Source organism: Borostomias antarcticus (genome assembly GCF_949987555.1).
Source record: "Borostomias antarcticus genome assembly, chromosome: 18".
NCBI lineage: Eukaryota > Metazoa > Chordata > Actinopteri > Stomiiformes > Stomiidae > Borostomias > Borostomias antarcticus.
Window position 1 is genome coordinate 19281798 of NC_140251.1, and position 16454 is coordinate 19298251.

The 16454-nt window shown below is 43.5% G+C and overlaps 1 pseudogene across 1 annotated transcript in view; it reads right to left on the reverse strand.

Annotated features, from left to right (window-relative positions):
* The window catches only part of LOC311320997 (neural-cadherin-like), a 182722-nt pseudogene that overhangs the window by 50703 nt on the left and 115565 nt on the right, over positions 1 to 16454 (reverse strand). The window contains exons 26-28 of the transcript in view: positions 15795 to 15918; positions 14695 to 14875; positions 14359 to 14525 (exon numbers count right to left, since the gene is read on the reverse strand). The product of the transcript in view is annotated as a neural-cadherin-like (transcript). The remainder of the gene's footprint in view (positions 1 to 14358; positions 14526 to 14694; positions 14876 to 15794; positions 15919 to 16454) is intronic.

The following is a 16454-nucleotide window of genomic DNA, read 5'->3' on the forward strand; positions in this document are numbered from 1 at the left end:
CACTCCCTCCCTCCTCTCCCTCCCTCTTTGGCTTCCTCCGTCGTGTTGTTGACCTGCAGTTCTATGTCGCTACCACAAGAGGCAGTGGTCCCATAACCTGCAGCTCTATGTTGCTACCACAAGAGGCAGTGGTCTCAGAACATCAAAACAAAAACACTATGACACCTCACATTTTCCAGATCCTCGGTGGTCTAGTTATGAGTACTGCTCAGTGGGCTACACTGCCCCCGACTGGCTCTGACCCGAGGGGGCGGAGTCTCGCCACCACGCCATGCACCCCACAACTCAGCCCCTGAGAGGGCTAGAGACACACTTGTCTTCACCGGTGGGGGCAGGTAGGTAGCCCAGAGAGAGGTCCACAGCCCCCGGCCCAATATGATGCGAGGGGGCGGAGTCTCGCCACCATGCCACGGAGCCCACAACTCAGCCCTTGAGTGGATTAGAGACACAGGGTCTTCACTGGTGGGGGCAGGTGGGTGGCCTGGAGAGAGGTACACTGTCCACGACCAGCTCTGATCTGAGGGGGCAGAGTCTCGCCATCACGCCACTATCCACACCATGGATCTCACAACTCAGCCCCTGAGTGGGCTAGAGACCCACGGTCTTCGCCAGTGGGTGCATGGAGATTGCCCAGAGGTCACTGTACTGCGCTCAATCAGCTCTGACCCAAGCGGGTGGAGTCTCGCCACCACACCACTGTTCATGCCATGAACTCCACAACTCAGCCCCTGAGCGGGCTAGAGACACACGTTTTTCACCAGTGGGTATATGGAGATTGCCCAGAAGTAACTGGACTAACCCTGAACTGCTCTGACCCGAGGGGGTTGAGTCTCACCACCACGCCACTATCCACGCTACAGACCCCACAACTCAGCCCCTGAGTGGTCTGGTGGGTGCATGCAGATTGCCCGGAGGGCTCTGCACTGCCCCTGACCCATTCTGTCCCAAGGGGGCGGAGTCTCACCTCCACTCCACACGGGAAACCTGTGTACCCCTACCTCTCCTATGTGATGGATTAGCATTGGAAGCATTGGAACTGATGTGTCCAGCGACAAGACCTATCTTCATTTATCAGACATTATTTCATGTTATTTCAATTCACAGCTATTTCAGTGGCATGACTAGCTTCCATCCTACCAGCCCTGAACAAGTCAGCCACGCACATAAGCCAGGCTGGACCTGGCCTGGTTTGAGTTAACATTTTGTAGTTCACTTTTTGGAAGTTTGTTTGCTTGTTTAGCATGTTGCCACTTTTTGCCTCCCACGTCCACACCGTAGGAGGTGGTAACAGGACATGCGTCTGGGCAGGCGGGGCTCTGGTGCAACTTCCTCAATAAAGTTATTACTGTAAAAGTTGATACTGTGGGTGTTATGGTTGTGTAAACATTGTCTCATTTAAAATGCCTATCATGCATGCAGACAATGTACAAGGTGTTTCACTGCCATAGACTTTTGGAGAGAGAAAATACTTTCTTGACTCTAAAATGTACCTTGGAGGTTTATAACCCTGTAGGAAAGAATGATTTATCTAGCTACATAATTTGAGATAATCTTACCAAACTTAATGCACACTACCAGCAAGTTACAATGTTCATACATTAGTCAAATGTCCAGTTTTCTGTATGATAAAACTTTTTTTTAATTAATCTCAGCCCATTCAAATACACTGGGGATTGTGGATTTGAAACAATTGAACTCATATCCATTCACAAATACATTTGAAACGAGAGAACTGTCTCATAGTGTCTCAACAACTGCACTGAACCTAAAAAACACAAGTGAACTTATGGCTCATAGTGCCTCGTCAGCTGCTTTATATCACACATCAGGACATTTGTCACGGAGCACAAATATCTTGGTTTGTGGTTGGATGATAAACTCTCTTTCAAGTTTCAAGTAGATAATCTAGCCTCAAAGCCGCGGCAGAAAATTGGCTTCCTGTACAGAAACTGTTCTATCTTTCCTTTGTTCATCTATGTTCATCTATCTTTCATATGTTCAGCAAGAAGAAAATTGTTCAAACTGTCTTATCAGTATTAGACTATGGTGACACTATTTATAGACATGCTTCCGTGACAACCTTGAAACCCTTGGACTATCACTCCGTAACTATCACTGCTACGTTTATTTTCAAAGCCATTATTGGTAAACTTCCACGTTACATCTCGTCTCTGTTGGACTGGAGCCTTGGCACCTACCAGACCCAATCAAATGATGGGCTTGTTTTCAGGGTTTCTCATGTGCATTCTGAACTTGGAAGGGCAGCTTTTTTCCATGATCCTCCTAATACCTTACAACAGACTCTAAAGCTTGAGGTCCTTCCTTCAGTCACAGAGTTTAAGTCCATGGCTCTAGACTTATGTACCTCAACCTGTAACTGCTTTTAATTATTATAGTACATTGCATTTGTTTTGATTTGTGTCTCTGCGTAAACTCGTCATCCCTGTAAATGAGGGAAACGTCAGTGCTTCACGAGTATAAATAAAGGTTTGAAATGAAATTAAGGACAACACAATCATGTTCAAGTAAGCACACCATGAAAGTGCACAAGTACTTGCAAAAGGCTGGGATGACATTGTTGTCTGTGTTTTCTGCCTCCTGTATTATCCTGAGCCTCTCTCTAAGGGCAACCTCAACTGGATCCTCCCTATCTCTCTTCCTTTCCTGTCCCCATCAGCACGTGGGTCTGGGGTGCTGGCTAAAGTCAAAAAAGTCCCAATGATTGTCACACACCTGAGTGTGTGAAATTAGTACTCCGCATTCGACCCATCCCCTGGGGGAGCGGTGAGCAGCAGCGGTGCCGCGCTCGGGAATCATTTGGTGATGTAGCCCCCCAATTCCAACCCTGATGCTGAGTGAGTGCCAAGCAGGGAGGCAATGGGTACCATTTTTATAGTCGTTGGTATGACTCGGCCGGGGATCGAACTCCCGACCTCCCAGTCTCAGGGCGGGCACTCTAACCACAAGGCCGCTGAGCTGGCTGAGGGACAGGTGGTGTGGCAGGGGAGAGGGAGGGGGATGTACACCTCGGCCTTAAAGTAGCAGGCTGGGATGGAGGTGGGACTGGTTCTGGGACACCTGTCTCTCGCTGACTGCCTGCAGCGCTCTCGTCCTCGTCCTGACTCTGACTGTCTATGTCCTCTACATTTTCCACACCTGGAGCCTAAAACAACAAAGTATTAATTGAAAAGTTCACATAATACATGATATGCAGTGATGAATAGCATGACTGTATATGAATATCTGAGCTGGCCTGTGATAGCTCCTGCATCTGATTAGGCTACTAAAATTGTAGAGGTAGGGAAAAGAAATGAACAACCAGAGGCAGGGATCACGAAAGCAGAGGAGGGGGGGTCTCCAGCAAATCAATCAATCAATCAATCTTTATTTTATATATACAGTATAGCGCATTTCATAAACAAAGGCTACACGATGTACTTCAAAAAGAGGGGCGCCTCCATGAAAGACGGACAGGCTGCACAGTGGCCCATCCTATCTATCTATCAGGAGCTCGCTAGGCTAGCTAGCTACATATCTCAAAATTGGACTCAATCTGTCTTTGTGTTTTATGAACTCAGAGAGCCAGCCTAGTTGATTAATCATAGTGGGGAAGTCAAAACTCCCCACGCCACTTTTACACGCCTTCTTCCGCTTTTTCAGCTGCCGAACGAAGCGCTCTCTAATCTGCTTCCACTCTAATCTGCCTCCACTTCTGCCTCAGGGCCTCTGCATCACCGGTCTGGTATCCAAGCTCCTTCTCAATATTCCGCCATGCATTCTCCACAGTGATGTGATCTGAATACCGGCGGTGTGACGTGTCCTACAGATGGCTGTGAGCCCGGACTAATTCAGAGAGCTGCTCTTCCTTCTCTGGTGATAAATAGAGATCCTTCCTTTTCTTTCTAGCTTTTCCACCTTCCATGGTTCCAGTGTTTTCAGCAGTAAATGGTAAATGGACTGCACTTATATAGCGCTTTTCCACCTTAGCGGCACTCAAAGCGCTTTACAATGGCCTCTCATTCACCCATTCACACAGTATTCATGCAAGGTCCTAACCTGCTCATTGGGAGCAATTTGGGGTTAGGTGTCTTGCTCAAGGACACTTCGACATGTGGACAGTCGGAGCTGGGATTTGAACCACTGACCCTTCGATCATTGAATGACCAGCTCTACCAACTGAACTACAGCCGCCCGTTCCTGTGGAAACGGTTTCTTCTTCTTCTTTGACTGCGGAAAGAGTTTCGTCCTCTTTAGCGTCCTGATCAGTTCGCATGAAATTGCGCTTGCGTGAAGTTTTTTTGTCATGACACACATTGCTACGCAAAGACGCGTCAAAGTCACCTCCTGTAGGTTATCTGTTACATGGACACTAAATAAACTGATGCAGTGAGATGTGTGTTTACATGCCCCAATCAGAATATAGCTTTTTTGACATTGGGCAAACATGTGCAGAAAGAATAAATATGTACTGTAGGCTATTCCAACCAGAGAGAAACGATCAGAATGAGTGTTTACATGGTTATTAGGTGCTAATATCTTCCTATTGAATGGATTATCAGTCAACATGGTGAAGTGGGTGGATTTAAGGTCTGGAGCCAGGCATGATCAAGAGCCTAATAGTTTTTAATCCACCCTTTCCTACGCGGTTCAAAGTAAGCTATATTACAACTGATTGAACAGGTTTCATTATTAATCCTATATATAAATGTATTAGGATTGTCAATCGATTACACATTTTTTATCAAGTTAATCACAATAAGAAGCTGTGATTAATCATGATTAATCACAAGTTTAAAATACAAGTATTTACAGGAGATGAAACAAATAGCCTACATGTGTGGTGTTAGAATAAAGAAATGCATGACAAAGTGGTTAGTAGCCTGCCATTCAGATTCAGGGGCTGGAGCCAGACTAACACTGTGTCTAACTACACGCGACGCGAGCGAGCGTCAGCGACAAAATGCGTTCCATTGCTTTGTTTTCTATTGTTATGTCCTAACTGGACGCGAGCGACGCAGCGCGAAGCGGCGCGACGTTTTAACTGCCCTCGCCCTGTTCCTATTTTCCTCCTGTCGCTCACGTTGACAGGTGTTCGTTCTTTAACTGTTTTCAGTTGGGAATGTAGACAAATGACGTAACAGAACAGGAAATTTAACGGTTTCAGTTAGGACAGCAAGCATGCGATGTCGCGTTCTGTTGCTCGCGTCGCAGCAACAACTGTTAGTGGAGGAATCAACAGTTGTTGTTGTTGTTGTACTTCTACCGAAGCATGTTAAGTAAAAACATGTCATCACTGTAATATGCCACAACATTTAAAAAAAAATCTAAACTTCTATCTGGAAGCTTTTTGAAACGAAATTCACCATGCCGAATGTGAATGTCTGTTGAATGTCCAATATGAAACCAACTTTACACTCTCAGCGAGTGTTTACATGGCTGAATTACTGCATGTGAACGCAGGTAACTTATACGCGTTTCACATGCCTGTCAGTAAATCAGCCTGGTAAACACTCCCATTTGGACCTATGGGAGGATGTTTGGGTCCAATTTGATAATAATTAATTTGCTTTATTTTTTAACGCGTTAAAGTTTCCAGATTAATCGCGAGCATCAACATGTTAGCGTTGACAGCCCTAAAACGTATATTATTAAATCGTATATTTAACCAGGCCAGGTCAAGCCTGGCTTATGTGTGTTGGCTGGCTTGTTTCTGTGCGGGACTGGTAGGACGGTAATGTCTGATAAATAAAGATGGGTCTTGTCACCTGGACACATCAGTTCAAATGCTTCCAATGCTAATCCAGCACAATAAGAGCGGGATAGCCAGTAAGATCATGGGCTCACAACAACTAGCAGCAGCTTCCATAACATTAATGGTAGGGGGTTTTGAAGCCTCGGCGCTACCAATAAATAACTTATTTAGACGCGTTCTGTCCGAGTGAAATTCTTTTTCCGAGGCAGTCTTCTTCTGTGGTGGTGGCGGTGCTTTGAAGCTTCAACCCAGCATTTGTTAAAATAGACACTTTTGCTTAGGTAAGTGAAGTTTCATGTTTATCTGACACTTGTAAATATGAGCGCCTCTCCTAAATAGGCCGACACCGATTTATTTTGACGGCAAAGTGAATGGACCAGCAAAGGACTGTTGTCTGGAATGAGTGAGCGGAATGCGACAACGGGACTGAGAAGGGCTACATTTCAACCAGACATTCCAGTGAAACCAGGTAGTCAAAATAACTTACCTGATATAAAATGGGCACCGCAAACACGGGCATTTTTGATGATGTCCTCAGTCCAGTCCGTACGCTTAATAATGGCGATTTCGTCTGTCTTCCTCTGCTACTGTTTCAAGAATGCGCGCGCATACTTGTGCTGACTAGGCTGTAAAAGGGTCTATAATTAACAAATGTGACCCACGCTCGTTACATAACTTCTATAACATCCAGTGACAAAATATGTCATGGTACCTTGGTATGTCCACACCAAGGATTGAACTCACAACCTTGATGATAGGCAGCGCACATGGAGGTATAATATAAACAGCGCACTATCCACTCAGCCACCGCTGACCTGGGAAATCTGTGGAGTCTTTTTGTTTTGATGTTCTGGGACCACTGCCTCTTGTGGTAGCAACATAGAACTGCAGGTCAACAACGCCAACAGGGAAGGACCGACAAATAGGATTCCCTCATCTTGGTGTGTCGGCTTACAGCCAACACACAAAAATAGACTAAAGCTTTCTTTGCAAATCTCCCACTGAGGGGGTAGACCTCCCTATCTGTGCCCCTCCTCGTAGCCCACATGGGCGCAGGGATCAGAATTGCTCCTGGAGATCCATTGCATTGGCATTGGATTCATCATAGTATTATCAAATGTAGTTAAGTAGTAGGCTATATAAAACATAAATCTGCTTTGGTTTTTGCTTTTACTATCATTGCTTGTGGCAACTCTGAAAACACAGCTTGTTCAAGAAGACGAAAACACAGCTGCTCATACACACATTACATTAGAATACCCATCTGCTTACTTATGCTTAAAGAAAGAGACATTCATCAAATATTCAAATTCATTCATGCATGACTTCATTACAACTGTTTAATATGTCTGACATCTGGATCTTCTCATCCCTCACCGTCTCTCGTCTCTCTAGCAGCCTCTAATAGCCTCAGCCTCTAATAGCCTCAGCCTGCAACCGACTCCTTATTGCCCAAGCAAGTAAAAGCAATGTTAAAGGAGTAGTAAAGGGAAAATGCATGTTTAGCCCTGTTTTAAGGTTACTTACTGTATGATCATAAACAATGGTTCAGATCAAAACGTTGACAAAGCTAGCATTTTCGAGAAAGTTGATAATTGCTCTACCATTTTTGGTCTTACAATGGATGTGGATGGGCATCTTGAAAAATCATTCAAAAACATGTTAAACTCTCGATTTCAAAGACAAGAAGCTCACCAAGGGTGTAATTGGTGTCCGTTGGTGTTCTGACATCAAATTTGCCTCAAAGTATGAATCCTGTAGGGTTTTATTGATCATTTTATGAAATCCATTGACTTGTATTGATGCGACCATTGTAGATGTGTAGATCAATCCGCAGAGGGGATTCAGGAAGAGGAACTACTTACGGTAGCTATTGTTTATTATGTTAGCTAGGCTACCTAGTTTGCTCACGCTACTCTTTCGCTCACAGACAAGGAAGCCCTAGGCTACAGTTCAGAAAACGCTTATCAAAATGGTTGATCTAGAAGAGTATGAATTTGATCGCGAGGAATTAGACTTTGACGGCAGCGCTTATCGTTTCGAGCCTGAATATAGTGAGGAGGAACTACAGCAAATGGAAGAGATGGAGGCTCGCCGAACCGCAGAGCCAGAGACGGTCCATGAAGCTGTCACTATACCACGAACCACGGGTGTTTGGTGGTGTGCTTGCAAACATTGCCGACAGATGCCCACCGAAGAGGAAAGATGGTGCTGTAACAAGTGGGACCTGTTGCTAACAGCTGACATGGCAAACCTTTCGGTCCATGAGTCTGACTCCTTGCCTGTTGAAAGTGAGTCCTGCTTTTACCACCAGTATTTATGTCCGAGCAAATAAATCTACAGTTTTGATAATTTCATGCTGTATGATCACTTCTTGCAACTCTATTTTTCTAAAGTTAGTCTTAGCAACGGGATTATTATTATTATTATTATGCTAGCTTTTCAAGGCAAGGAAGAAGAGCCGGAATCCACGGACGTCGCTTACCGCAAGATCAAGGCATTGCGCAATATCGGAATCAGTTAAAGCGGAAGTTTACACACATATATGCTGCGACTAAATAGTTAAATATTTTTAAAAAGCCTTTCCAGATGAACTACAATCTTACTTTATGGCGAATTATATGCCAGAACGCCAACTAACACCTAGGTGAGTTTCTTGTCTTTGAAATCGAGAGTTTAACATGTTTTTGAATGATTTTTCAAGATGCCCATCCACATCCATTGTATGACCAAAATGGTGGTAGAGCAAATATCAACTTTCTCGAAAATGCTAGTTTTGTCAACGTTTTGATCTGAATCATTGTATATGATCGTAAGTAACCTTAAAACAGGGCTAAACATGCATTTTCCCTTTACTACTCCTTTAACGGTTGGCCAAAAAAGTAAAATGCAAATACGTTCATCTGAAAATAAAAGCTGGGGCCTTCTATAAACTGGGACCATTTCATTCATGACGGCGACAGGTAGCTAGCCCACCTAATAATAATAATAATAATAATGAGAAGCACAAGCTACTGAGTGCAATGCTAGCCCTGCTAACGGAGAGAATGGATTTGGAGGAGTGTTGCAGCTGGTGCTAAACGAGGCAAAGGAAGAACATTTTGTGGTTTATTATCACAGCCATTCCATAGTTTGGATTATACAGAAAGGTGAGGATCGAGCCTGCTGGATGACCAACTCCAATGCCTGGCTAGCTCAATATTGTTGTAAGTTTAACATGAACCGTATGCGAGCCGGAGCCAGTCACATTCACTGGATGGCGTCAGGTAGTATACTACATTTATCTCGCATACTAAACGTGTTTTCGTGGAGTAGTACGTATTAAATAGTATGTAGTATGTGAGTTGCAGTATGTACTTTATAGTATGTAGTATGTACATTCGGACACAGCCAAGGCCACGGCGGGGCCTGGGACTGGAGTTGGAAAGCAAACTGGAGGGTTAGCTAGCTAGCTGGGTTAACACTAGGTAGCTACGAGATCGCTTTTTTTCTCAAAATGAAAAGATACCAAACATTCAAACATGGTAGGTAATCTAGTTGTAAATAAGATATCGGCTGAATTTTTTTTTTTTCCATCGACAGATTTAGCCACTACTTACATTTAAAGACCAAATAAGGGCAGATTATGCTGCCTTATGTAACAGAGTTAGAAATGGCCTTTTAATTTCTTTAAAAATTGTTCAGTTCTCTGTTCCTTTGTTTTGGGGCCACCTGGTGGTTTTAATATGTAACTGCGCTCCTCTTCCCGTCCGTGCGTGCCTCAGCAGACAAATTCAGCCATGCTGAGGTGGGTGTATGAGAACGGTGTCTGAACACATTATTTCATGTTTCATGTTTTAGAATAGCTTTTTCAACATTTAATTTGAATACAAGCACAACTACTATGTGCTGTGAGGGTTAGCAGGAGTATTTGATTCTGTTGGATTTCATTTTGTTATAATTTTCGTGATAAACCTGAGTTAGCTACATGGATTACTAGCTAGCCAGTTCGCGGTCTTTTGGATGCTGTAAGTTAGCTAGCCGTAGCCTAGAACCAGCCCTCTTTACTCAATACTCACTGTCTTTAATCCTCTACTGTATTTTTGAGTGCTAACTGAGATGGTAATATTTCTACTCTTTATTACACAGAAATCTGAGTCGTTGTTACCTGACAAGAACTGTATGTCATTGTTGATTCTTGATTTAGATTTTGTGAATGTACTTTCTGTGTCTTAGAATGTATTTTATCATTTTTTATGTTGATGTTGGATTGACCTCTGAGTATGGCTGTAGCTGGAGCTTTCTGTAAGAAATGGTGTCCCTCTTCCATAGACTTATGAGATAAAGATCACATTCCATGGCTGGTACACTCTGTGCCAAACAGCAATTGTTGTGGTTAGCGCCAAGGCGGCGTAGGTTAACTTGACCAAACAAGGCCACAGAAGAGACCAGAAAGACAGTCTTATCGGAGAAGAGACGAGGGGGGGGACACTCAAAACACATAAGAACGTTGCAACGAGACCAATGCTTTGATTTGGGTCCAGACAGCATACAGAGAGGTTAACTGTACATTAGACTATAAGCCATCGTCTTGTATGTCAAACCTTCTGGAATAAACAGCTTTTGATGTCGCTCAAATCCCGTGTTGGAGAGATTCATTTGGGATACATCAGAGCAAGGAGACACTGGACTGTGTGGTATTGTGTGAGATTGGGGGCCGTCTTTTATTGTCATCAAAACACAACGCAGAGCTAAATAAGGACAATGATAAAAGACAACGAAAGTCAACAGTATGTAGCTGCCTGAATGAGACGGCCATAATCTGATCAGTTGTCAAAACGAAATGCCAACCAACTGGTTACCCACATCAGAGAACTCAGCACCTACTGTTCCTTTTCTCTGCAGCTAAAAATATGGCTGCTTGACAAGCAGTCATGTGTACATCAGTAGCCTTCCATCTTCCTAATTGTACTGTCCTATTGTGTCTTTCGTGTTAATTATGGGTTTTTTGTTTTGGTTGAGCATGCTCTAGTTTGTCATTTATTGTGCTATGGTAATTCTGTTTGTTGTTGTTGATGTTTGGTGATTTGTTTTGTAAGTAATTTTTTGTTATCTGTCTTCTGAGTTAATTGCCCTCTTTTTTTGTTATGTTATGTTGATATGTATTTTAATACTCTGAGATTTTAGGTTGCCTTTTAAAATATTGTAATTGTTTGGATCAATGGGGGAAAAAATGTGGACCTTTAGGATTTGCATTTGAGTATCCCTGGTTTAAAGAAATACAGCCCCCCCCCCACCCATCTCGGAGTGGTAATGAGTGAAGTCAGACCTTTCTCAAGTGCTGGCACAGCGTAAACAAAGTGTGGAGATAGGTCTGGCTATGCAAGACTATTTTATTTATTATGCCTGCATTATTCTCCCTGTGCTGTGACCTTGTTGTGGTGGAGAGTGTTTCTAAGGCAGCTATGCTAGAGGGAGCCTCCGGCCACTGGTAGTTTTACATTACTAGATTCGTCTTGGGTGAGGAGCGAGTACACTGGCCCTCCAGGTTTGGGGGGTCTTGGGTGAGGAGCCAGCACACTGGCCCTCCAGGTTTGGGGGGTCTTGGGTGAGGAGCCAGCACACTGGCCCTCCAGGTTTGGGGGGTCTTGGGTGAGGAGCCAGCACACTGGCCCTCCAGGTTTGGGGGTGTGTGTGCCACCCCATGATTTGTATTTTATTTTACAGAAACTACAATGTACCCCTCTGGTGACATAGAAAGAAAAAAAAATATATATACTGTATATATATGTTACGGTGAATGTGAGAAAACGGGGAATGTGAGCTTTTCCCGGTTAATGTGCACATTCCCCAACCTTGCGGGATATGTGAGAAATTGGTTAGTATTTCTCACATCTCCCGCAAGATCGGGGATTGTTCACATTAACCGGGAAATGCTTACAATTCCCGACCTTGCGGTAAATCTAGCAAAGTCCAACCGTATGCAAAACGTCTGTGCAGCCGGGTGGTGGGAGGGGGATGCTACCGTAGGCTTATGCCAAAAGACAAGTGTGAGTTTGATGCATCCTCAACTAGATCATTCACAGTTAATAATAACAGTCTGTGGTCTACTCTGAACAGTAATATATGCTGCACAGTGTAAGTAGTATTAGGAGGATACACTGGTGAGTTAACAAACGCAAAAGGAACATTGCAACCAGACGACAGATCATTTGCGCTGTGAAACTGACATAAAATCCGCATTGTTCATCAGTCTAATGTCAGTGAGATGAAGAGGTACGACCTGGACATCCTGGACATACTGTAAGTGAAAGTCACTGGAGTGGCTCTGGACATCAAGTGCTGTATGATGGATCTGTCATTCTCCATTCAGGCCATGAAAACACCCACACAGATGGCGTAACCATCATAATCTCAAAGGAGAAAGCCGAAACCTTGCTGTAATGGGTGAGTGAGAGGCTGACCAGAGTGCACCTCAACTCAAGGTTCTGCAAACTCACCATCTTGCAGTGCTATGCATCAGCCAATGAGGCTAAAGAGGAGGACAAAGAGGATTGGTATGAAATAGCGGTTTCTAAGGTACTCCAACATGACATGTTTCTGTTAATTGGTGACATGAATGCCAAAGTGGGAACCAACAATTCTAACAACAAGAAGGTAATGGTCACCAACCGATATACTGTAGTGAAAGAAACAACAATGGCGACCACCTTGTTGGTTTCTGCATGAATAACAGCCTGGTTATCAGCGGATCCATCTTTCCACGAAAGAACATCCACAAGCTCACATGGAAGTCACCACATTATCTTTAATGGTAAGTGGCATAGGTCACTACAAGATGTTAGAGCATACCAGGGTGTAGATACCTATAGCGACTACTACCTAATACAGTAGCTTCCACTATTAAGCTTCCAGTATCGAAAGGAAAACAAGGAGTTTGTGTTGGAACTCAGAAGGCACTTCTGCACACTAGACACTACCTCTGAAATGGAAGAACCCAGCATAATCAGCAAATGGGATGCAATTAAGACCACATACTCTGAAACAGCACAGACCGTCCTGGGCTTCAAACAGAAAGGATCCAAAGAATGGATATCAGCTAACACCTGGCAGAAAATGGAAAAAAAGTGCAAACTAAGAAGGCTGCAGCCAAGGGAAATCTGGGCATTGTGTATATATTATTTAGATTAAAAAGCAGCTCTGTGGCAAATGTACAAGCAAACTCTCTGACCCAGAACAACCAGCCAACATCATAACAACATACGATATCCTGGAAATCAACATCACTTCCCCTGACTTTGCTGAGGTTAGAACCGCCATCCTAACCCTAAAGGGCGGTAAGACATGTGGCATACGTAGACGCCATCGCTGCTGAGATGCCGAAGGCCGACATTCCCACATCAACACAAGTTCTAATGGACCTCTCCAAAACACCTGGAACAAAATCCTCAAGAAAGGCGACACCAAGAACTGTGACAACTGGCAAGCAATCACCCTTCTAGTGTCTATTCCAAGCATGGTGTTCTGCAGAGTCCTTCTCAACAGAACATAGACAGCCATTGACACCAGGCTTAGACAGGAGCAAGCAGGCTTCAGGCAGGGAAGAGGATGTATGGACCATATCCCTGCTCTGTGAAACATCATTGAACAGTGCTTAGAATGGAACACACCCCTCATACACACCCCACAATCATAAAAACATTCTATGAACATTTTGAGTGCAGTGTCATCATGGACAATACCCTCTCTGAGTGGTTTTCCACAGTCCCGAGTGAGACGGTTGCATCATCTCTTCTACCCTAGAGGATTAAAGATAAAATTCGAACTAATTAACTAACTAATTAACTAGCGAACTAATTCAAACTAATTAACTAGCGAACTAATTCGAACTAATTAACTAACTAACCTCATTCTTTCTTGTTGCCGTAGACTGAATCAAAACCAACACCACAGCAGATAATCCCAGAGGTAACCTTGTTTCCATTCATTATCAGATTCAGATCCTGTCTAGCCCTCCTCTCCAGAACTGTGACCGGGTACTGTCTGGGTTCTGATCATTCAGTTCTGTATAAGGTATCATCCAGTTTTGTGTCAGGTTGCATCCGGTTTGCCGCTACGAGATTAAATACAATTCAGCAGATGACATCTCGCGAATATTCCAGGTCTTTCGGCCAAGCAAAATCTCCAACCATCAACTGTACAAGAAAAGAGGTATCCAAAGCATCACCAAGGACATTACACACAGACGTTTGAGATGGCTGGGCCATGCATTGAGAATGGAGCAGGACCGGATTACAAGAGTTGGACATCAGCAGGCAAAAGAAAACCCAGGAGGCCCAAAACCACCTGGCGCAGAACTGTGACTCAAGAGCTGGAAAAGATGAACCTGTCATGGGTAGATGCGCAACATGCTGCCAAGGATCGAATTCAATTTAGAGCGCTCATTGAAGCCTTATGTCCCATAGGGGACCAAGAGGAATAAGTATTATCCTGGCACACTTTATCAAACTTCCCAATGGAAGTGGCTAACCAATTATACTTAGCTAGCTAGCATACAATTAAACCTTCTGATTTTACATACTGCAAGTTGATAGTTTTGTGGCATTGGGACACTCTCTCTGACTCACCTCCAGTCGCAGGTACTCGCTCTGCTCTTGGGACAGCAGACTGAGGATGACCCCGCTAGGCGACCGAGTCCTGACCAACACCTGGACCCGGGTCTGACGAGCTGACAGGGGCCACCGCAGCTGGTACTGGACGTGGCTCCGCCCGTCAAAGGAGAATGCAGGAACTTCTGCCGGTCAGAGAGAGAGGGGCGACATACACAGTCAGCTGACAGAATGGGACAATGACCTGTACTGGGACACTATGTTCACTGCCCAGAGGCCAACACAGTCTGCAAAGAGAGGTGTGACAATATTGTGGCAACATCAGGGGGCACAAATCCAAATATAAAAGCATACCTTGGTCACATTGGAGTCCTGTATACCCCAGTTCACATTGGCAGCTGTGAGAGCCCCATTCCTCCAGACAGCGCCCCCTGGTGCCACAAGAGGGAAGCCCCATGTTCAGGCAGCTGCCATCTGTTAGAAAGCATCCTGGAATACTACTTGAGGACTCAGCGGGAGAACCTAGGTCATAGAGCTGAGGAGAGGAAGGAAGTGAAGACAAGAAACTCAGTGTAAGAAACTCAATTGGTGTGAGATTTTAATTATACGTTCAATTATGTACAGAACGTTCCCTGATGGTGTGAAGGACAGACAATTGAGAGAGAGAGAACTTCAGAGAGTCTGACTACAATAGAAAGAAATAAGTAAGATGCATCAGAATCCAATAGACCTATAGCAGCACAGCCTTGAGACGCCATTTAAATTCCTATTGAACTACGGTCTTCCAGTAACCTTCCAGCTAACCGGCTACCAGAACACCTTAGCTATTAAGGACGAGAAATACATTTTACAACAATACGTTATCGTCACAAGACTATAAATAAAAACAAATTTCTGATGACACAAAACTATGACAAAATCTATTGACTTTTCATCAACAAATAAAAACTAGACTATAAAATGTTAGGGAGGGACGATTTGGGAAAAGATCCAATCAGAATGCGAAGAGATTTCCATGAAAGTTGTGGGTCATGCTGAAAAAACCCAAACACAGGCAAGGAGAGCACATAGAAATAGAATTCACTAGCTTTGTCCATCAGTTTAATAGATGTTTCCTCCAGGAATATATATATGAGTTTGGAAATTCTAGAGAAATGGTTAAATAAGGCACTACACTTTAACTACTGTAAACCCATTCGGTTTTAGTCAACTAAATACTGTAGATTTAGTCGACTAAAATCTTAATGCTATTTAGTCAACTAAAACTAAAACAATTCAGATGACTAAAATATGATTAAAACTAACTAGCATTTTAGTCAAAAGATTATGACTAAAACAAAATCAACATTTGCTGTCAAAATGAACACTATACGCAGAAAAGAGCCCAGTTCCGGCAACATGTAAACCTATAGTGGAAGAGTGACTAGAGGAGGCCGAATGTGTCTATTCATTACCTGGCTGTCCATGACCAGGTTGCGTATGCAGCCAATGAAGTCCTTGTGCTGAAGCTGGGGATACTCATAGGACAGGTTGCTATTCACCCCTCCCAGCTGTAAGACCAGGCTTCCATCCAGGTGCCTGTGGAAGAGTACATGGCAATATGAACATCATCAAACATCAGCTACTCATCAATATCAACATCATCAAACATCAGCTACTCATCAATATCAACATAATCAAACATCAGCTACTCATCAATATCAACATAATCAAACATCAGCTACTCATCAATATCAACATAATCAAACATCAGCTACTCATCAATATCAACATCATCAAACATCAGCTACTCATCAATATCAACATCATCAAACATCAGCTACTCCTCAATATCAACATCATCAAACATCAGCTACTCATCAATATCAACATCATCAAACATCAGCTCCTCATCAATATCAACATCATCAAACATCAGCTACTCATCAATATCAACATCATCAAACATCAGCTACTCATCAAAATCAACATCATCAAACATCAGCTACTCATCAATATCAACATCATCAAACATCAGCTACTCCTCAATATCAACATCATCAAACATCAGCTACTCATCAATATCAACATCATCAAACATCAGCTACTCATCAATATCAACATCATCAAACATC